This window comes from Pteropus alecto, unplaced genomic scaffold (assembly GCF_000325575.1).
Source record: "Pteropus alecto unplaced genomic scaffold, ASM32557v1 scaffold33, whole genome shotgun sequence".
In the NCBI taxonomy this organism is placed as follows: Eukaryota; Metazoa; Chordata; class Mammalia; order Chiroptera; family Pteropodidae; genus Pteropus; species Pteropus alecto.
The window spans coordinates 1,056,120-1,080,101 of NW_006435762.1; the positions used below are offsets into that span (position 1 = coordinate 1,056,120).

The following is a 23,982-nucleotide window of genomic DNA, read 5'->3' on the forward strand; positions in this document are numbered from 1 at the left end:
GCAGGAATGTCTCTGATTCAAGGTCAATTTATGGTACTGAGCAGAACCAGTTTGTGGATCTTCAATTTGTTGCTGCTGAGACCTCTGACTCACTCACCTTAAATGTTAAATGAATCATATCAGTGTGTGCACTTGCATATTTTGGGGACTAGTTTCTCAATACAAAAATGTATAAAATGAACAAGTAGTAATCAAGGTTTTCTACACACAGATGGACTATACCAAGCAGTAGATAAGTGCTCAGATTTGAAACAAAGACCTGAGTTCAAATTTTTGTTCAGCTGAGTGGTATCATTTAAGTTATTTAATCTTTCTAAGCTCATTGAGAAATTAATGGAAATACTGATTGAAGTATACTCACTTCATAGGGTTATTAAGGGTACTAATGCATATAAAACACTTGATACAGTGGCCTGACACACATTAAGCATTCAATTCATGTTGTTACTGATATTTTTATACAAAATTCTATAAACCTGACATGGCATCAGGACTGGAACTAGGATGAGGCAAACCAGACACTAAGAGCACAAAATTTAGCTCCGAATTCCATGACAGAGTAAATCTCTTCTTAAATTTTGGTTCCCAGGCCCCATTTGCCTCACTCTAGTCTTGACCCCACAATTTCATAAAGGCCATATGCTTACATAGTATATTTTAAAAACCTCTTCTCCTCCATTTGCCAAAATGGAGGCATAAATTATGGGGCCACCAGAAAAAAGTTACGAATCATCCAAGGCACATTACATAGTTTTGGAATACTTAAAGAATTTGATCATCAACTGCATTTTAAAACTATTTACCAAGCTCATATTAAAATTACTTTTTATTCTCTTAGTGTACATAGATCGACTTCATAAAGACAGCTGTGGCCCAGAAGTAGACTGGGTGGCAGAGGGAAATCAAGGCCCTTCTTAAGATAATTCATAAAAGGAGATAATCTATACAGGATAATCAAAAGATGACAATAGAATCAAAGGGCTCCTTACCTCTAAATTAGCTGACAGAAAATCAGAACAACAAAAATAGCAAACACCGGCTTCTAAGATATTTCTGCACAACTGATTTAAGGGACAGAATACACATCTCTAGTTTGAAAAGCCTCAGATTTTTTTCCTATTCCCAAATTTCTTTGCACCAAAACACTACCAAAAGGCACATAAATGCTGATAAAATTATTAGCCCAGAAAACAAATTGACTCTGGCTCATTTGTCTAAGGCTAGATGCTAAAAAGACAGGTTTTATCTTGATAATGACATTTAACTTCACCTTTAGAACATAATTGATCTTAAATACAAATACTTTTAGTCACAAGAAGAATGAGGGAGATAGTATGGTATCTGCTTATGTTGTATATACAATTCCTCCTGTAACCCACACCTGCAAAACTATAACTCATATTTTAAGGAAGCACACCAAAATTAAGGTAGGGCCTCAAAACTCTCTCAATATTGTCAGAATGCTGATTTTATTATGGATAAAGGCATCCACAAAGTATGTGATTTCTGAATAAAAGACCACAGCATTATTTAAAATCCTTTGGAATTACATTAATAAAACCTTACGACAATCTGAACAGTTGCAGACTAGAGGTCAGGTCTGACTCATATACCATTACCAACTAGCTTCTGTTATAGCAACCTTATATAATCTATGAAGGCAGTAGGGGTGTCATATCTTAGAGTTGTCATTCCTTAACTCCGATCTCCACTGGAGTTACAGTTCATCGTGAAGACAGGATGGTTGAATAAACTGGGGAAGGATGTTTCAGTGCCAGGGACCAGATGGTAAGTTAGAGAAACTATCATTTTTCCCCCTTCCTATCAGCTCTGGCATAAAATTATCAAATGAACTGATGAATGTGAAAGTACTTAATATACCAGAAAGGGGGAAAAAGAAATCAAAAGGTTAAAAAACAAAACAAATGAACAAAACCCCCCCAAAAATCTAGAAAAAAATATATCAGAAAGGCTAAATATTCATATAATGGTCTTACCATCTCCTTCCTCTTCTACCCACTAACTTATAAATGCCCTAACGAGAAGTTTTATTCCTTTCTCTCTATTTCCTAGTACTTAGCACAGCACTCTGCATAGTTAGTCTAAGTCATCAACAGTTGTTAGCTAGAGATATGGTGATAAAATGTCTGATATAATCCCTACCCTTGAAGGTGTGCAGTCCTGCAGGGAAGAGAGACAATAAATAAGACATGTCAAATAAGACCTTGCCACTTTGCATTAACTACACCAGCATACCTGTGCATGAGCGTACACACTCATACACTTATCCTAGCAAGGTCAACAGACATGATTAACTTTTTTTTTTGAGTACAAAACAAAAATAACCACTGAAAAACATAGGTGATCATAATTCCATTCCATGCACATAAACCCTAGAATAAAAGAGATAAGAGACATGGATCTGCAATTCCCCCTGCCAAACTTAGTCACAGTGCCTCCTCGCACAATGAGCAGCTCACCACCCTGTGGTTCCTGTATTATAACACACATATTGCTTTTACAACATGGTCGCTGAATAACAAGTCAAACACTTCAGCTAACACTCAAAGGAAAAGTAATTCTATTCCAGTGCTAGAGAAAAAACTGGCTGTTTTGAAGTTAAGTTAGTCTCCAATGTGGTAAGCTTCAGAGGGATTTTTTGGAGTAAGTTTGAATACGAGTAATTTTGCCTGCCACACTGATTTTAGCATCTAAGATACAACTTCTCTGTAACTGCAACTCTAAATCGAACTGCCCTCCATTCAATCATTAACATCATTTCTACTGCAATGATTAAAAATATGGTCTTGAGTCTGGCAGCCTGGATTCAAATCTTATTCCAAGCAATTACTGGTTGTGTGACCTCAGTTAAGTTGCTTAGCCTCTCTGTACTTTAGTTTCCTCGTTTAAATTGGGATAATAGTGCCTCTACTTCACAGGAGAGTTACAAGGACTATATGAGATCATGTAAAATGCTTAGTATGATGCCTGGCACTTAGTTACTGTTCAATAAATATTGGTTATCATATTATATCCCAGTTCATCGAAAGAAATTGTTAAGGCAGTCTCACACATAATATATATTCAATAAATATTTGATGAATGAACTGAACTATCATTATTATGCAATCTAAACTTACTTCCCATTAATTTATTTCTAAGGGACTGGCCTGAGTAAATAGTAGTGACTACCATTTAATACGTTCCACCCAATAATTCATAATCTTGATGATAAAATCCTCTTTTTTTTCTTTTTTTTTAAAATAACACTTGATTCTAGGCAACTGTATAAGATTGAGATTGAATAGAGTCAATTAACTTTTTGGGTGGTTAAAAAAAAGATTACACATAAGAAAATGTAAGAGTGACCTTCAAAAATAAGATTGTAATATTATATTACATCCAAAATGCAAATAATTTTGTTGCTAAAATGAGAAAACTGAACTTTTCATCATCATACAGACAAAAATGGACCATCAAACTACACTGTTCACCTTTCTGCAAATTACTTTTATTGCTGCAATGAAGGCTCTTTCATTTTTTACATTGTGTGTGTATTCCTAAAACATAAGTCTCCAAGAATGAAACTTTCTGTAATATTTCAAATGTAATAATATATACAATCTATCACATTCTTAAACTTCTAAATCACTTTTACAGTTTATATTATAGTGAAAAAATTATCATAGAATTTAAAATTCTTAGTAACATGATCTATCATAATGATTTTAATAAGCCAACAACATACAAAAAACAGTACTTCTGTTTTATCCTCCACATACTGGTTATGCTAGCTAAATATTAATTTTTAATCCAAAATTCAAATAACATAAGGACTGACTTTTTTAAAAAGTAAATTTAGCACTTATCAAAGACTTATTGTTAATAATAAAAACTGGGATTGTTATCAAATTTTAAAGCCAAATGTCAGCAATCACTTTTTGACAATATTTTGTGAGAGTGAATTGATAAATTTATTAAAGTATATAAGGCTACAGTACTCAGAGCTGTTCAATTTATTCTATGCCATTACTATAGTACTGCAAAGGATTAGAGAATTTGTTTTTGGGGTCAAAATCTAATGCGATTTATTCCTGAAATTCAGTTTGCGTGTTTTTAAAATAATGCTTTTCACTCTCATATGTATCCAGGTTGAAAGCAAATAAAATATCACCATAAGACCTACTGAAATAATGAAAATTTTCAAGAAGCCTGAAATATAAGCTCCTGTGAAACAAGCACTACTTAACTTTACAAAATCACCTTGTCTCAAGAAGGTAATACTTAAAGTAAAATTCAAAGGATGATTCCAACATTAAAAATCAAAAGGAAATAAAAAAGAAAAAAGGAAATAGATTTTGTTGAAGACAAAATGAGATTAATATTAGGGTAGAATAGAATCCATTAAAAGTTATTTTTTCATGTTTGTATTTTGTTATAATGAACGTTGCTTGCAAAACAGAACAGTAATAGGGTCTCCAAAATACAAAAAGTTTGCTATAATGGAAAACGACTCCTTTGTCACTTGCCCACAGAAAACTATCTATCCTGATTTTACAGACCTCCAAGAAAGAACAAAAGTCTTTCTACAATTTATATTAAACTTGTGTCAATAACTCCTTTTCATCTAGGGTGGGAAGCATGTTTCTTTTACTTATATCTGTTATTTCTGTCCCTAGCAGAGTGCTGGAGCCTCTGTGCATCAATGCCCTCATTCATTCGATCATTTATTCATTCATTCAACAAGTATGTATTAGGCACTTAGTCTGTGCCAGAAACTGTTTAAGTCATAACAAATGAGAGGGCCCTGCCCAGGTACCATAAAGTCTACAGAGGGAGACAGACATTTATCAAACAAATATGGAAACAGTTAGGTTCTTATTGTGAAGATGCTGCAAAGGAAAAGTACAGAGTATGATGAAGATACCTGGGAACGTACTCTAATTTTAGGAAGGAAGGGTCAAAGAGGTCAGGAAAGGTTCCCCTGAAGAATGACATTTAAACTGAGACTTGAAAATTTACTAGGAGTTGGCCAGATTTGGAAAGGGGTGGGGAAGCAGTCCAGGCAAGGGTGCTAGAACATGTACAAAGGCCTCCCAGTCAGAAAGGAGTTTATGTATCTAGCAATCGAAAGGCACAGTAAATGAGAAAGGCTAGGGATAAGGATGGAGAGCTGGATAGGAGACAAAATTGTCAGTACAAAGAGTTAAGATAGTAATAGTATTTGAAAACTGAAGTCATTTTATAGTCTTCTTCTCTTGTAAAATATATAATATAAGGGGACTGAGTCTACAATACTCAAGACCTGCAATAAGAAGTCCTGGATTATGTGGTGGTCTCACCAGTGACCAGTTACAACAACTCTGCACTTAATCAATCTTTACTTCTTCATGCTCTTCGTAAACATTTACTCAATATTTTACCCACTTACTGGGAATATAATAATAATCCACAGTCCTCTTTTATATCCTGAAAAAGAAAGAGATAGCTGTATATTGGAGACATTCTAAGTCCTGTAAGAGATTATGTCCAAAGGCTGAAATAAGGCTCCTGCAAAACTCAAAATGAGAATATGGACACTGGTAAACTGCAAACTACTATAAAAATATAAGTGTACACATAACTCTGTGCAGATACCCAAAATGATCATAGTACTCCAGCATGTGATTGAAAGATTATAAATACGATAGAAACATAACTCCACCACTTCAAATAGGTGAAATATTATAACTATAATGGACCTCAGAAATGAAGTTAGTGGCAGAACTAAACCATGGACAAACACTAACACATGCTGAACAAGTATATTAATTGTACTTAGTTTTAATTTTCTCAACTTTTAGTTCAAAAGCTCATTCCACAACCTCATACCTGCATGCCAAAAATTAGAACTCATTTCACACTTCCCCAGACAAAAAGCAAATGCCTACACTATCGTCTAGAAAATACATTATTGCTTTACTATCACTCACTCATGCTCAGTTTGTGATCTACTTAAAATGATGGCATCTTTTTAATGTAGCACAAAGCCAGTTTATCCCCCACATAATTTTCCATTTGTTTAGTTGGTCTTCCTTCTTTATGTACTGCCTTACTCATGGTGCTACATTACTCCTAATTTTACTTCATTCCATAAGTACCCTAAATCTCTTCTATTTTAAAGGTCATATTAATTTCCAGAACATCTTAACTTCAATCATAGGAGAACATAAGATCTCTGATCCTAGAAAGTGTTTTTGCATTCAAAAGGTGATAGTATTAAAAATTTCAAGAGTACATTCAAATTGTAGCATATTTCAATGGCCAACTTACACAACAGTAAATCGTGACTGATTACCTGCTCAGTAGATAGCTGATTCTTATTTACAAACTCACTGCAAAGAAATCCTGATGTCAATGAATATACTCCAAAATTATATTAAGGAACTATCCAGTAATATTCATGAACTATAACTGGTCATATTAACAACTATACAAGATAAGACAGGAACAAGCATGCTGCTTTCTGCTAAATATGTAAAAAGTTTTTTTTATGTCTTTTAATGTAAAATAAGGATAAGTTAAAAACCATAGATGATGCTAAGAAAAATATGTAGGAGCCTCATGTTATTTACACAAACATTCCAGAATCAAAAAAATTAGGGTAAAAGTAAATAAAAATTAACAAAATGTGATGTTACCTCCAAAAAATGCAATATAACTTCTTTTCTAGTAATGAGTACACTAAACTCTCGATGCTGTATTATTCTAAAAATGTGTAAAGTAAGTTTTGTGAAAGAATCTCAATCCCATTGTTGTCAGTTTCACAAAATGAGAGTGAAAAGTCCTAAGGTAGGAAAAGAATATCTTTACCTGTAAGGATAAGATATACTGTTTGACGTTCTCCTATATCATTATCTACCGTTTCAAGTGGTAGTACAGTTCATCATTTAATGTACTCTTAATAAAAAAGCATTTGTAAGTTGAAATCTATTTTTTTTTTTTTCCAAAAAGTTAGAGTGCGTCCTTTTATTGAGGAAATTTCTCCCCTGTTCAAAGTCTTCGCCTCACAAACGGCTTCTTAGAAATACATAAAATGCATTACTTTGCAACTTCCTCCACCCTCCTGGAAAAACACAACCAACTCTTTCTGGTGCAGCAGCTCTAATTCAAAAGCTAGACTACAAATGGATTAGATTCAGATCTGTCTCTACGGGTGTGACCTTGGGCACGTAATTCATCCCCTTGGTTTCCTCATCGGCATCCCAAAGCGAATGTTCTTTGAAAAGAGTAAAGGTAGAAACATATCTTAAGAATTAGATCTAAGATGGTTAAGGTTTTCTGCTTAAGGAAAAATTACCTCCTTAGAGGGACCATATCATAAAAATGGAACAGAATCCGTAGGTCTCTGCCAACATCTGACTCTCCCTTCCACAGTTCTCTCTTTTCCTCAAAGGGTATAACCTGAGTCACCCCAAAAGCGACTCCCAAGCGCCCTTTCCTTCCTCCACTCCTTCCCTATCTTACTTTTAAAGCAGGGCGGGGGGAACAGCCTCTCCCCTCCCCAAGCCACACCTTTAGAGGACCCCACCCCAGGCACATCCGCCCTCTCACTTCTCCGGGGGGTACCCTTAGGGGCCAACCTCGCCCTTCCCCTCCCGCCCCACCTAGAGGAGACTTCCTGGAGGCGTTCGGACCGGAGCAGGGCAGGCGGCATTTACAAACCCGCTTTACGCCATTCGCGTAGAGTAACCTCGCTTACGCCCATAGGGCCCCATTCTGAGTCCCGTCCGCTCCGCCTGCCAGCACCAAGCCCGAGTGCCTCAGCCACAGTCCCTGTGTGAGCCCAAACCTCTTCTGCTCCGCCTAGGGCTACAGGGACTGAGACAGAACAGCCACACCTTACCGGCAACTGAGGCACTCACTTCACTTTCCACCTTGGAGCCCTCTTCAACTCCCGGATCAATTCACTCCGGCGACGCCGGAAGGACCCGAGAGGAACCAGGCGTTGTCCGGAATCTTGCCCAGCCGGAGTCGCGCAGGGGCCTATGGGGACTCGTAGTTCCGCTCGCCGACATCGTCGGCAAGTTCTGTGCATGCAAGACTACAATTCCCGGCAGGTGGTGCGATGGAGCCTAAGGCGATGGGTGGGGACACTTCCAGCCAATAGTAGGAGAGTTCCCTGCCTTTGCGGGAGGAGGTGAAATGAAGAGAGAGTGCACGGAAAGAAGAAGCAGGGAGGGGTCAGCTCTCACCTGCGCCAATCAGGGTGCAGGGTTGGCCCCGCGGCAACTCACCCTTTGTGGGGGCGGTCTAGCTGTAAAAAGGAAGGAAGCAGAGTAGAGTCCGGGGGAAGAGTTCGAAGTAGGGACTGTGGGATCACTGAGCTGTGGACGCAGCGTGGGTGGAAAGGGAGCATCGGGAGAATCGCTGGGGAGGAGGGAGGGCGCGGTGTGGGGACGCATCCTGGTCGGAGGAGCAGGCACACCCGGCGACCAGACCTGTGGGTCGAGGAGGGATAGGTTGAGCCTGGACTTCTCGCAGAGGCGCCGGGGCAGGGCGGGAGGCAGCTCCAGGTGTGAGGCCACCGAGTGAGAGGAGAAGGGTCCCCAGGGGGAGGGAAGCGGCAGAACAACTGCAGAAGTGCAGGGAGCGAAAGGTACCAGGGTAGCAGCTTCCCGCCGCCTCCTGCCTAGGCAGCATCAGGAATAGCCGGGGGAGGAGCAACAGCTGCCGAATTCGCCAACTAGAAGAGGGGGAGGCGGAGCTTGGGTCCCTGTAGCCGCCGAAGGCGCAGTCTGGACTGTAGTTTCCCGGGAGAGGCAAGAGCAGAAAGAGCGGAGCCGAGCGCAGTCCTTGGAGCATCAGCTCCCGCATCCCGCCAGGGTTTGCAGGTGTGTGGGAGGTAAGCGTGGGTGCTTCTCTGGTGTCCACACACTGCACGGGAGAAATCATCTTCCAATAGGAATTATAACAAGGCACGGCTAAAAACAGTCTCTGACTCGCGTTAGAGAACTGGTGCAACCCTTTTAGGTGAAATGTACATTTTTGGACTTTAAGTGCGGGGGTGGGGGGAAGCGAAAGGTGGCTTGACTCTGGGTATAAAGGGCGTGGTTAGTGTTTCTGATTTGAGTTGTACTATCAAAACTGTTCTGGGATTGAGGAGAGCCCTGCTAATTGGGAACAAGGGGGATGCTATCTGGATAGGTGCGTAGCTGGCAAAAAAAAAAAAAAATGTCATTGCTACAGAATTACTTCAGAACTCTTTAACTAGGAAAATAACTTTGCATTCTTCAACGTCTACCCTTTACGTTTTTTTATCAGATTGTCCTGCTACCGACCTGTTTCCCAGGGTGGTTGTACTGCTGGTTCCTAGAATTGAAAGAGATCTGTGTTAAAGAAGCAAGTGTAGGCAGAAATAATTAAGATTGACTGAATCTATCAGAAGTATAACTTTTGCCAGCAATAATGTAAAAATGTGTTTTAATAGATGGATACTTAGCTTTTTTTTACAGTGGCTCTAGAAATTGAAACAAAGACCGGGACTCAGCCTATATTAGGAACGTATGATGTACTTCATTGTTGCTCCTTATTCTCTCATTTGTCGGGTAATATTTGTACAGTTTAAAAAACAAAAGTACAAGAAAAGCTGTGCGAGGATCTTTTCTGTTTAGAGAATATGTGCTCATAGATTACCCTTAGAATGTGTTATGATGGCTTCAGATTTAAAACACATTTAATAGTATCATAAAATAATAATTCATTGTTGGTATTAAACCATGTGTGATTTCTTTGAATGTAATTAAATACCTATGGGTGAAAATATGTTTAATACTACGTAAAGATGAAAGTCGCACATACCTTTGTGTAACAAAGGCAAAATTACAGCCTTTTTTAGAAAAGTAGATAAAAAAACAATTTTTCTAATTTTTTTTTTTGTTACAGAGGTTCCCCAGGTTACATAGCTTTTAATCATAGCAGATTGCAGCACATTTTGCTCTGAAATACATTCATTGTGACAGTTGTATATTTCAGAGTCTGCCTGAATACTTTAATCTGGATTTATTTGAACTAAGGTCAATAAAATGGAGTAATTATCTTCTATTTTCTTGTTTTCATGCTTTCTTGACTTAAGATTTTTGGATTTTATTTCTGTGAGGCACACAAAAATTCCTTTTTGAAAAGAAATGGCTGGAAGGAATTCTATTCATAGCTTAAAGTTCATTCCTACAGAATGTTACTACTGATAAGCCTAAGTGACTTATCAATGTATTTACGCCTCCCTTACAGGACCCTTTCCCACACTCTCATATGCCAGAGAAATATATAGACTGACAGATCTTAGGAAAAACAGCTGCTTTTAGATTGTCCCCAAGCAGATTAGGTAAGTATTAGAAGCAGCAGAGACCTCAGAATAAAGAAAAAGCAACAGTATTCATTAAACTTTGCAGCCATGGTAAGGATCTGATTTTTATCTTTGCTATATCACCTCAGAGTCTATTAATTCACATAGCTGATATGACCCTGTGAAAATGATTATAGTGAGGCTTGGAAAAGATTGTTTGCCCTTTTTATTTGTGATTAAGTAGATTGTCCGAATCAGTCGTAGAATCTCTTTCAGGCTCTGCTATTGATTCATTTTGTGAAATTGAACATTTGCTGTCATTGGTGTATTTCTCCCCTGTAATAATAATAATTAATAATAATACTGGCAATGGTGTTCTTTCAGAGTCTTTATTAAAAGACCTTTTTGAAAGAGTTTGGTTGGGAGTCAGTTAATAATCAAGTAAAAGGATAGAAAATAAATATCAAATTTGAAATTCAGATGTACTTTGAATCCCAACTATTTATAGGTCTTCTACTCTAAGGTATCATGAAAGATAGAATATTGGTAGGAATGAATGAGTTTGCAATATTAAAGTACCGGATTTTTTTGCCTGTTTCCAAGATTTGAACCCTTTTTATGTCATTGAAAAAGATTAGGTTGCTATATCATTTGGGAGTAAGATCATGTTTTTATGAGGGAGAAAATCATTAGCGATATATAGTACTTGGGTATTTGTTATGTTGAACTGGACACATTTTATAAATTGATGTTCACATTAAATCTCAGCTAATCTGAAGAGTTCTTGATTGTATGTTACTGGTGTTTAGAAGGTTCATTACATTACAGTTTATAATTTTATGTAAAGTACTACTTATGTTAAAAGCATGTTTGTTCTGCTTTTGATTTTTACTACTTGTGTATGGCTATCAGTGACTATATGACATGATGAAAAGGAAAAACCAGTGAAGGCAGAATGTCTCTTGAATGGAAGATGTTCTAGGATTAATGTTCTTTAGCCAAAAAACTTGGTTAATTTCAAATTACAAAATATATTTTGGACTTTTTAAAATTTAAAATTCTAACTGTAAGCCTATTAGTAGCATGGATTTTTTCTTTCTAAGGAGGATTCATCGATGCATGTAGCACTAAAGAGCAAGACTTAAAGGTTCAATATCAAATGGATTTGGTGGGATGGGGAGAGGGGAGGGGCTTTACAAGTGGGGATAGATACAAAGAAAATTGTTTGAGAAACATACCCTTAGCAAGAGAAAAAGATTTTGTCTTTTTTTGTTAAATGCCTATAAGTGATTCCATGATCCTCCCCACACCAATCATTAATTTCTAGAGGTTTATATTTATAGTGAGATACAGTACTTTCCTACATCATCATTTTAATTGGAGTCAGTTTGACATTAATTCATTAGATTTTGAATAATCATGAGTTATTGAAGCAAAGCAGAAAAGATTGTGCATGTATATAGTCACTTTAAGTGAAACTTATTATTTGGACATAATATTAAAAAACAAAAACCTAAAATAATATTTCGCACCTTAATAACAGAGATACTTGAACTAGACACTAAAGATAAGCAAGAGCCACACATATACACCCACCTCCTTTTAAAGCAAACTCTTAAGGTTAAACACTGCTTTGGGGATCAAGATTATTATACGAAGATAAGGATTTACTTTTGTTTGCAATTTTACCTGTAATGTTTTCAGAATTTAGCCCCTAAAGTTTGTTGAGTATATCTTAAGTAATTAGATTATTAGATCCTGCAGACTATATCCTTTTTTTCTATCTCCTGCTGGTTCTGAGCTCCTTATATCATGCTCAGCATGAAGAGGTAGCCCTATAACCTCTTACTGAATTAGAACCATTGACCAATAAGTCTTTATACATTGAGACATCTTGCACTTTGATAGACAAGAATCAGTTGACCTTACAAAATTATTACTGTAGATTAGGCCTACTGAGAATGTCTTTGTGCTGGTTAGCCTTTGCAAAAGTGTCGATTGAGCCCAATTTGATTCAAACTGTGTGGGCCGCAAAAAGACATCTACAACTTTGCATGTTAGTGTTTCTAAATTCATTTCATGGATAGGGAATGTGGGTGAGAGGAAAAGGCTCTCCACCCTTGGCACCCAAGGTCTCCATTTTACAGTCACGGAAGCCTCTGTATGCCTAACCCCCATTTTACCTCAAGTAAAATATCTTTGTTAAAGCTTATCTATAAAGAACATATTTCACTCTATAAAAACTGAATTTGCTCTTCTATTTTTCTAATCATTCCTTCCAGAAAAAAAAAAAAAAAAAAAACAACAAGAAAAGAAGTCAGACTAATTATGTTTAAGTGCATGTGGAGTTGGGCATTTATTGTTTTTTTGCATTCGACCTTCTAGAAACAAATTAATCTGATTGGTGTTAGAATTAAGAATTCAAGTGTGATTTTCATTTTATTAGTATAAAGCCTGAGAAATTCTAGTTAATTATAAATAATTCCTTAGTACTCAATTAAATAATAACAGACATTTAACTGCCTTTTGTTTGTATTTTAACATACTTTTACTAGCATGCTAATAGGTACAAATTGGTTTAGAAATGATGATTGATCTTCCTTCTTGTTCTTTTGGCATTACTGTTAACGCTTAGCACTGTGCCTTGTGTAGAATTGGCTGAGTTCATAATTGTCTTCACCAGATGCTTAGTATCTTCAGAACTAAGACTGAGTTTCAGTTATTTTTGTACTTATACATAGTTTATACTTGGTAACAATTTGTTCAAATATTTGACAACCTATAACAGAGCATCATTTTACGTTTTTCACAAACAAGTACAACTGGAAAAATAAATTTTTCCTAGTCGTCTGTTTTAGTACCACATTTAGCTCTCTGCCCACAACAGTTGCTTATATATAGCTAAATATAAATATCACTGTCTCATTGGATTTCTGAATGAATAGAGCAAATATTGCTATGAACTGCAATCTTGCATATGAGTGTATACTTTATATATAAATTTATTAATTGGATGTCACTTGGAATTTGTGTGGTCTCTCCTTGCCTCTAGAACTTTACTGACTTAAAGATGTACTTTTAAATAACACTTCCTACATACATCCATACTTTCTAGGACTTTCTTTTCTTGACACAAAGAAATAGAGACTTGGAGAAAAATAGATGTATGAAATATGAGGCTTTATTTTAATTAAAATTTAACTGGTTTTGAATGTTCTGTTTTCAGTGAACGGTTGCATTGGGAAGCCCTTTTTTATCAAGCTTATTAAACTTAAATTACACAGGTATTTGTCATATACCTGTGTAATTTCATGTCATAGCCAGCATAAGAAGGGGTGAGTTCTGAGATTTGGCATTAACAGTGCTCAGTGCTGGCATTCTGTACAGCATAGCTGCTGAAATGTGCATGGTACCTCAAAGTCCAGCCACTGCTTCAAGGCCCCCTTCTGGTTTAGTCTAGGAAGGGAGCCTTCTGAGCTTTTTATAGCTTGTTAGTGTGGAAAAGAAGGCAGATGGAATTTACTTTGATTTAATCTCCTCATTTTCTTAAGTGTATTGTTTTTCCCATATATGTCTCAGACCAGATTTCTCAGTGACAGTAACTCAGGTTTCACAGAGTGCTCTCTATAACACAGTCTAGCAATTCAGTGATTACCTAACAACTTTGTAGTTCAACCTTTCCACCCCTACCCCAGCATCTTGGCTTCATTTGAATGGACCTGGAAGAGCTCACTGGAATACGTTTGATATTTTGCCTCACATTGAATTGCTTCTGTCATTTTTTTGATAACCTAAATTTTGTTTTGAAAAACTAGTTTTTTATAAGGTCTTTTAACCCTATGTGACTTGAAGAGTTAATTTTATTATTTTTCTACCTTCTAGTAGTATGCTATAGATACTATAGTATGATGTATAATTTTTGCCATTCACCTGAATTAAATCAGTTATTGGAGCATTTAATTCTTATGTATTTCACAAAGCAATTTAAAATCATTGAAGCAATTAATGTTTTTTAGATACATTCAGCCTTCCAGTTAAGAAACCTCTACAAAGTAGCCTAATTGCTTACAGTTATCCAATCAGTTGTTCTATGTTTAAAGCAGATTAAACTGTATTTTATGTCATATCATTTGCCATATAATACTGGACGAAATTTGTACACTACCAGTATTCTCACCATGCAAAATGGTATAATTTTTGTTTTTGCTGAATCAGGGAGCCTTAAAAAAATTATGAGCTCTTGAGCACAAGGTACATTAACTAAATCTATGTCAGAAAGGTAATTTTTCTATATTTCAAAGGTTCTGATATGTTCTTTTAAAAATAAAATGCTAATAACTTAAAATTATAAAGACCTAATAATAACTACTCATGTTTTTAATAGGGCAGCAGAATTATCTGATAATTAGTAATATAAAATTAAACATTTTGGAGGAGAAAGAAATCTTTTTATCTGAGATTATCTTAAAAGCAAATTTTTACTCACATTATGTGTCCCAAAAGTAATTGACAGTTTTAAAAATAGTTTTAAAGTATGTATCAATTAGAAATGCTTTCAGCTAAAAGTTTAATGCACAATGACATAAAACAATAGAGATTTATTTTTGCAGAACAAGAAGTATAGAGGAAAGTATTTACTTTTTGTTTAGAGGCTCAATTTTGTCACAGTTTCGTCTTCATGCTTTCTCTAATGCTTGCTGCAATATGGATACTTCTGCTGACCCAGATATCACATTCTAGTTCAGGGCAGGAAGAACAAGGAATGGTTGTACCTATTGAGTCTTTCCCTTTTAATTAGGAAGTAAAAGTATTTCCAATGACCTCCAGCAAATGTCCACTGTGGACTTACTAAAGCCCACGGCATGTGGCTGCCCCTAGCTAAAGACATGTTGAGATGTCAAGGACTTTTGGTCTTCATGGTAGATAAAGCAAAAGAACAGTGGTTTGAGAATGATTTTTGGGTAACCAGTCAATAGTTTGAGACATAATCTGATAATTAAAAACATGTTAACTTTAAATCGTATTCCTTATTCTGACTCAATGCCTCCTGTATGTTTGTCTGTTTTATCTCCAGGTTATAAAACTCTAATCTTGCACCATGTTTTCACTTCCATGACTACCAAATTTCAAGTCTCTGGGCAAAGGCATTCCTCAGAAACTTGGTGTCTCTGGTTAAAAAGTCATTTAGCCCATACATCATTTAATACTTGTCCTGTACTTTTCATTACAGACATAGTAACACTTGAAAGGACGATCTCATCATAAATCTGCTTTAAACCTCAAAGTATCAAAAAATCTTCATGTAGACTGCATTTGAGAACATGGGTATAATGCAAATGAAAGAAGAATATTTGAATTATTTTTAAGAAAAATCGTTTATCTGCCTGAAAAAGCAAAATAAGCCATTATTTCAGAGAAGAATTCACTCTAAAAAATTTTAATCCTTGAAAGTGGTCTTATTACCCATTTTTAAAATTGAAAAATATTAGCAACATCTATGCAGTGATTATTACCGAAATTATGACTCATTCTTACAATGACAAATCTTGAACTTATGGTTTTGATAGATTATGATTCCTCGAGATAGGAAAATCTGAAGAGAAAATTAGAACTGAGAAATTGAAAATAAATACATTTTTTTCTACATAAAAAAACTCATAATAAAATATGTTGACCATAGAACCTTGGCAATATTTCAGTTTTCTGCATCTCCATATCGATACTTTATTGTCCAATTTTTACCTTTTATCATGTGACCTTAGGTAAGTGGCTATATTGGGACAAAACTCTCCATTTGTAGCATGGGGTTGAGTGCTGCAGAGAAATACAACAAAATATATGAAATCACTCACTGGCATAATCTTTTGTCAATATAGTTAACAAAAAAGACATTGCAAGACACATGCATATAAAAACAAAGATATGTGCCTTAGGACTGTGGTATTAATTACTATGGTAGAAGTCGAGAAGCATAAGAAACTACTCTCTGTTGTCATCAGGGAAGGCTTTAAGGAGGAAGTAGAGCAATGTTGTACATTGGTTAAGAGTAGCAGATGACAAGCTACAGCTTACAGGCACACTACTTTGTTTTTACAAACTGAATTTTATCGGAACACAGCTGTGTCCATCATTTTCATAGTGTTAAGATTGTTTTCCTGCTAAAACAGAGCTGAGTCATTTTGAAAAAGATCACATAGCCCACAAGCCTAAAATATTTCCTATCTGCCCCTTTTTAAAAAAAGTCTCTCAACCATTGGTTAAGATTATGGGCTCTGCTGTCAGACAAAACTGGGTTCAGATTTGGTTTTGTAATCTGTAACTTGACCCAAAGGTTGTTTATGCTGATGTAATGATATTTCATATAAAGTGCATTACATAATAGCTGGCATGTGTTAGATGCACATTAGATATTTATTAAATTTATTAGATTTTATTTTATGATTTGTTATTTTAAATGAATTATAACTTTTAATTCAAATGGAGATTTGAAGTTCCATATTAAAGTACTCCCTACCCCTAAAATAAATGTTCAGGAAACTAGGATGGGTATCATCTAACTGTAAGAAATTTTCAGGAGTTGCACAAAACATCGTATAGGGTCAATGAGATTGATTTAAGAGCCCAACAACTGAAATGTATGAAAAACTAAGCCCAGACTTTAAAATTTTATTACAGGCATACCTCAGAAATATTGTGGGTTCGGTTCCAAACTGCTGCAATAAAGCAAATATTGCTATTAAGCAAGTCAGAATTTTTTTGGTTTCCCAGTGCATCTAAAAGTTATGTTTACACTATACTGTAGTCTGTTAAGTGTGCAGTAGCATTATGTTTAAAAAAAAGTACACACTTTTATTTAAAAATCCTTTATTGCTAACAAACGCTAACCACTATCTAAGCCTGTTGGAAAAAATGGCACTGATAGACTTGCTCGACACAGGGTTGTTACAAACCTTCAATTTATAAAAAACGCAACATCTGCGAAACACAATAAAGTGAAGTGTGCCTTTAATTAAGACTGAACAGCATACTAAATATTGTAGGAAACCATACCTGTCAATTTAAAAAGTTAAAGTACTTTATTAGAATTTAGAGGAAAATGGTATTTAAAAGTGAATATACTAAAGAGAGGACATTGTTACCAATCTTACAGAAATAAATGTAATTATTAGAGAACACCGTAAACAATTATATGGTAAATTGGATAAGCTAGACGAAACAGAAAAATTGCTACAAAAACACAAACTACCACAACAATTAAGAAGAAATAGAAAACCTAACTATAGACTCAACAATTCTAGACAAAATACTAGCAAATCAAATCTAGCAACAATTAAAAATTATATATCATGATCAAGTGGGATTTATTTCAGGAATTTGAGGATGGTTTAACATGAAAAAAAGTCTGTAATATACCATATCAATAGAATAAAAGACACATGATCATCTCAATAGATGAAGACAAATTTGACAAAATCCAACACATTTTCCTGATAAAACACTCAACAAACTAGAAAAGAACCTCCTCAACCTGATAAAAGATATCTATAAAAAACTTATAGCTAATATCATTTTTAATGGTGAAAGACAATATTTCACCTTAAGATCAGGAATAAGAGAAAGATGTCTGCCTTCTGTTTAACATTGTACTAGAGGTTCTAGCCAAGGTAGTTAGGCAAGGAAAAGAAGTGAAAAGCATCCAGGTTGGAAACAAAGTAAATCTATCTCTGCCCACAGATGAAATATCTTGTATGTAGAAAATCCTAAGGAATCAACAACAACAACAAACTATTTAGAACTAATAAACAAGTTTGGCAATTTTGCAAGATGTAAGTCAAGATAAACTGTATTTTTATACATAGCAGTGAACATCCAAAAATAAAACTAAAACTAATTTATTTACCTCCAGATGCAGTCATGTTGGGAGATAGAACTTCAACATAGAGATTTTGGGAGGACACAGTTCAGTCTCCCTCTCCACATGTCTGCACCAAGGAAAGGTCACATGTGGATGCAGCGACAAGGAATTGATCTGCAAGCCAGGAAGTGAGCTCTTACCAGAACTTGGAAAAAATAAATTTATTAAGCCAAAAAATAAATTTATTAATAAATTTATTAAGCCAAAAAATAAATTTATTAAGCCAAAAAAAAAAAAAGTAATTATAATAGTATCAGAAAGAAGTACTTATGAGTAAATTTAACATAAGATTTGCAAAACTTGTATACCAAAAACAAAATGGTCTCTAAAATATCTGTAAAAGACATTAAAGAAGATGTAAATAAATTGAAAGATAGCTCGTTTGTAGATTGAAAGACAATATTGTTAAGGTGACAATATTCCCCAAATTAATCTACAGATCTAGTGTATCAAAATATCAGCTACCTTTTTTACAAAAATTGACAAGCTGATCTTAAAACTTATGTGAAAGTGCAAAGGACATAGATGTATATTAATGTATCAGTGGAACAGAATTAAGAGTCCAGAAACAAACCCTTACATTTATGGTTAATTGACTTTTGACAAGAGAAAGGATAGTCTTCAACAAATAATACTAAGACAAATGGATATCCACATGCAAAAGAATGAAATTAGACCCTACCTGACACCATTTACAAAAATATAACTCAAATTGATCACAGGCCTAACCATAAGAGCTAAAACTATCAAACTTAGAAGAAAACATAAGAGTAAATTTTTGTTACCTTGTTCTAGTCAATGGTTTCTTAGATGTGACACTAAAAGCACGAGTGACCAAAAAAAGTATAAACAAATTGGACTTCATCAGATTTAAAACTTGTGCTTCAAATGACATAAGAAAGTGAAAATACAAACCACGGAATGGGAGAAAATATTTGTAAATCAAATATTTGAGAAGAGGCTTGTATCCAGAGGACTTAACTCTTATAATTCAAAAGTCAAAAGCAAACCCAATTAAAATAGGCAAAGAATTTGAATAGACATTTCTTTTTCCAAGCAAGATATACAAATGCCTCATAAGCATATGAAAAGATACACAACGACGTTAGTTACTAGGGAAATGCAAATCAAAACCACAATGAGATATTATTTCACATCCACTAGATGGCTAAAATAAAAAAAGACAATGACAAGTATTAGTGAGAATGCAGAGAAAATTGAACCCTCAGACATTCTTGGTGCGAGCTTTAAATGTTGCGGCCACATTGAAAAACAGTGGCTAGTCCTCAAAATGTTGACCATAGTTAGCATATAACCTAGCAATTCCACTCTAGGCATATGCATTATAGAATTAAAAAAAAAATACATTCACACAAAAACTTATACACAAATGTTCATAGCATTATTCGTAATAATAGCCAAAAGGCAGAAACAGCCCAATGTCAGTGAATTAATAGGTAAGCAAAATGTTGTATAGCCATACAATGGAATATTGACCATCCAAAGGAATGAAGAAATGATAGATGCTACAACATGGATGACTTTTGAAAACATGCTAAGCAAAAAAGCCAGACACAACAGGCTACATTTTATATAAAATACCCAGAATAGGCAAATCCATAAAGACAGAAAGTAGATTAGTGCTAAGAGATGGTGGAATGGTGAGTCACTGCTAATGGTTCTGAGATTTCTTTCCAGGGTGATGAAACCTCTAAATCATATAATTTAAAAGTGTTGATGTAAAACCATAAGTGAATATAATGTAAAACAAAAAAAAAAGTGAAGAGTTATGGAAGATTGAATTATAAGAAAACTAGACTAGCAGATAAATGTAAAATAGAAGGAAATAGTCTCATATGTCATTTGGCCTCAGAGCAACAGGCAAAATTCATGAACAGAGACCAAGATAAATATGACCACTCTATCTTTGTAAATTGATTTTTGTCCATTATTGTTTTGCTATCCTTTTTACTTTCATGGTATTGTTTTGCTTAGCTTTGTCTCTTAAAAAACTAAATTGTTTCCACACAGCCTGGCAGTTTCTACCTTTCAGTAGAACTAAATCTATTAGTAGCTGTAATAAATTTAATTCGCTTTTATCATGCTTCTTGTCCATTATTACAGCTACTAATAGATTTAGTTTTTTACTGAAAGGTAGAAACTGCCAGGCTGTGTGGAAACAATTTAGTTTTTTAAGAGACAAAGCTAAGCAAAACAATACCATGAAAGTAAAAAGGATAGCAAAACAATAATGGACAAAAATCAATTTACAAAGATAGAGTGGTCATAGGTAAGGCAAGACAATTCAAGGGAAAAAACTAATCTGATCAAAAAGGTAATTTATATTGGTAAAGATCTAGTAGCCATGAGCCAATCTCTATTGGTTGTATAGAATTAAAATATATAAAACAGTCTGAGAAATAAAAAATTACCCTTGGTGTCATATCTGGATTCAAGGGTAACAAAGGTACAAAGTGAAAAATAAGGAAAAGACAAAAATGGACTTGGGAAGAAGCAGGGGTGATGACAATGTTCCAGAGGTAGAAGCAATGATGACATAGATTTGAGGAAGATTTGAGACACGTAATCAGCAGTTTTTGTCCCTGAATTAGCTACAGTACAGAGATTACAAGTCAGAAGTCAACTCACAGATATGTGTGTGTGTGTGTGTGTGTGTGTGTGTGTGTGTGTGTGTATACTGTATTTGAATGCCAGTTTGCCGACATTCTCTATTGTTTTATTTTAAGCTAGTCGGGGCCATTTACCTTGCCACCCTGGCTTCTGTACTCAGTTCATGACCCCTGCGATGAGATAGGGGAGATGGCTAAGGAAGAATGACTAAGAAAGTTTTGAGTCTGAGCAATAGGAGAAGAATGAATAATTGTAGTAGTTCAAAAAGTAACAATTCTCTACACTTAGAAATGGTTAAGATGGAAATTTTTTTTATTTTTTACCACAATAAAAAATAAGTTTAAAAACCATAAAAAAGTAATAATTATAAATCAACTGAAGCATTTAAATGTGTTTGTCTTAAAAGGACATTCATCTGCTTTAGTTTACTTCATATTATAAAAAATAATGGTTTATTGAAACATTGATACATCACCATATAAAAAGGCTCACTTTTCTTTTAGATTAAGGAAGTCAGCGCTAGCTAAAATACTGTCTCATTTCCTCTCTTCAGTCTTAAAATTTATGTTGTTATTCTCATATCACCTTCCTTTTATATCACCCTAATTGGAAAATTTTAGTTTTTCGTTTGACATCTGCTTTTTAACTGTCACAAAACATGTTAATTATGCTTACTGCCCTTATATAAACATAATGTTCACCTAGCATGAATAATCTATCACTGAGAATCTATATGACAAACTAGAATTTTTATTTTTATACAAGTAAAGATAATCATTTGATTATAAGGCTGAGAAAACCATAAACCTAGCTTCACTTTAAATATAGTAGTATACCAGTGATATTTTAAGTTATGTTTTCTTCTTCCTTTTAGAAAAACACATAAATGAAAACCTTTAACAAGAAGATCTTTTTCTTCAAATGGATCCATAATTCCCACCAAAATCCATAATAGAACCCAGGAAGTAAACTTTCCAATCTAGCTAAATTTCTTGCTGTCAAATTCACTTTTATTTGTTTGGTAGCAACTTAATCCCTAATTCAGAGCCTGTTTACTTTTAATAAATTGTTTAGTTTACTGCTTAACACTGTTTAATTTGTATGTTTAGACAAATTAACAATGATTTCATGATAAACATCAATATAAATGAGGGGGAAAAAACAATAGAACTAAAAAGGCATGGTTGTCTGAAGTATACATGTCTTGAGACCTCAGTGAAGTCCAATGACATATATGCCCTGGGACAATGCTCAGTAGATATTAGCTGGATGAGTGAAAAACAGTTAGTTCTGAATGATGATGTTCAAACATGACAGAAGATAGTTATTTTTCAGTTTTCTGAATAAAAAGCGGATTATACATTTTCTTAAAGTTTTATGCAAATGATAAAAGAAATTCATATACTTACGTAGTAAATTCACAGCTATTGGCAAAACTCCCACCCAGGGTGACTTATTTTCAGAGAAATTAAGAAAACCAAAGTTTTCCTATATGTAATTACATAGATGTGTTTATCCACATATCTAAAACAATGACTGTTAATGGTGGTGTGTTTATTTTAGACTTATGCGTGTAAAGTGGCTAGTTATACATTATATAGGCTTTCTCTTTTCCAGGTTGAATTTAGGAAGCTCTACAAGAAGTATTATTTCACCCCCACAGTTAGGGCTGGGAAAACAAGAACAGAATGACTGCACATAGAAATTAATGATATGGAAAAGGCAACATTGAGCAATAGGTTTGCAATCATATGTGCCCGATGCTTGTTTGCATATTGTGTGGAGACTATTATTAGTATGTGAAGAGAAAGCGAAAAGTTTTAAGGAAACAGTGGCTGTTGTCAGAGGGAAATCCAGAGTACTGTTTTATGAGACTTGATTTTTACTACTTAATGATAAACTGACTCAACGTAAATGAGAAGGAGAAAAAAATGATGGAACTTAAAAAGCATAGTTGTCTGAAGGTTACATATCTTCATATGTCAGTGAAGTCCACTGACACATGTGCCCTTTATGTATTTGTATAGAGTGGGCCATAGTTACTACACAGTGTTTGTGTATTGCACCTTGCATCTACAACTATGAAATATTACCTTCTTTAAAAAAATCAAGGCATTTGCAATTGCAGGTCTGACCCCTTTAAGAAATAATAAATTTGATATATAAAAATTCTAATATTAAAAGGAGAGTATGTCCAGTGATAATACAAAAAAAAAAATCTGGAAGGTTATTTAAATCAGATGTCCCAAACTGTCAGCTTGGTGGGCTGAACTCTCCCATCCCATCACAAAAGAATTGTTTTGGTGGAGTTCATATTTTAGGAAAAAAAAAATATTTTCTTTAGGTGAATAATACTCTCTTCAGTTGCCACAGGCCCCACCCCTCTCTATTACACAGGTCCAGTTCGCACATCTGATATTTGAGTTTGTAATCTCAGTTTTAAATCATAAGCCCTTGATAGATTTAAAACCTATTGAATTATTAACATTCTTTTGGAATATGTTTGGTAAAATGAACTCGATATATCTGTAATGACACAAGGTAACTCAAACTATATCAGAGTCATTTTTTCAAAGCTTTGTCTCTACATGCCAAGATTAAATTATAAACCATGTCTATTATGAGTTCCTTTAAATGTTTTCTCCCTATAGAAAGTAGTAGGAAATCAGAAAAAAAAAAAAAATTAAAACCAAATGGAAAAGTTGGATGTGTAAAATTTCCCTGAGTCTACCCTGCTGAATGTATAGATTTATTAGGGAATAATACTGGGGTAATCAACAATCAGAATGTGGTGATAAAGTGTCAATGGCATTTTCAGGTTGTCAGCTTTGATTGCCAGGGTAAAACTAATTGATAAGTGGTATGCAGCATTACCATGTATAATTTGGTTTAACGTTTTTGCAAAAAAAAGGCTCTAATGTTAGCAAAAGATTACTCCTCATGAATGAAAGAACATTTTAGAACTGTATATTGTCTCACAATACAAATGGATTTTGTTCCAAATTGTGTTTATACTAGGTTGAACTTTATGAAATTGCCAAAATTTGACTATTTTTGACCTACACACACAAAAAAGACAGTTCACATGGTTAAGCTTCATATATCAGCTATT

General features: G+C 34.7%; 2 protein-coding genes across 5 annotated transcripts in view; one reads left to right on the forward strand and one right to left on the reverse strand.

The window, feature by feature from the left end:
* PDCD10 (programmed cell death 10) overlaps positions 1-8,028 on the reverse strand; it is a 42,028-nt gene extending 34,000 nt beyond the window's left edge. The window contains exon 1 of one of the 2 annotated variants that reach the window (XM_006910804.3): positions 7,886-8,028. The gene's annotated coding sequence lies outside the window, so the exon portion shown is untranslated. The remainder of the gene's footprint in view (positions 1-7,885) is intronic. The other variant, XM_006910805.3, reaches the window with a different exon arrangement.
* Positions 8,029-8,707: 679 nt separating this feature from the next.
* SERPINI1 (serpin family I member 1) overlaps positions 8,708-23,982 on the forward strand; it is a 71,596-nt gene continuing 56,321 nt past the window's right edge. The window contains exon 1 of one of the 3 annotated variants that reach the window (XM_006910806.3): positions 8,708-8,884. The gene's annotated coding sequence lies outside the window, so the exon portion shown is untranslated. The remainder of the gene's footprint in view (positions 8,885-23,982) is intronic. The other 2 variants (XM_025046060.1, XM_025046061.1) reach the window with 2 other exon arrangements.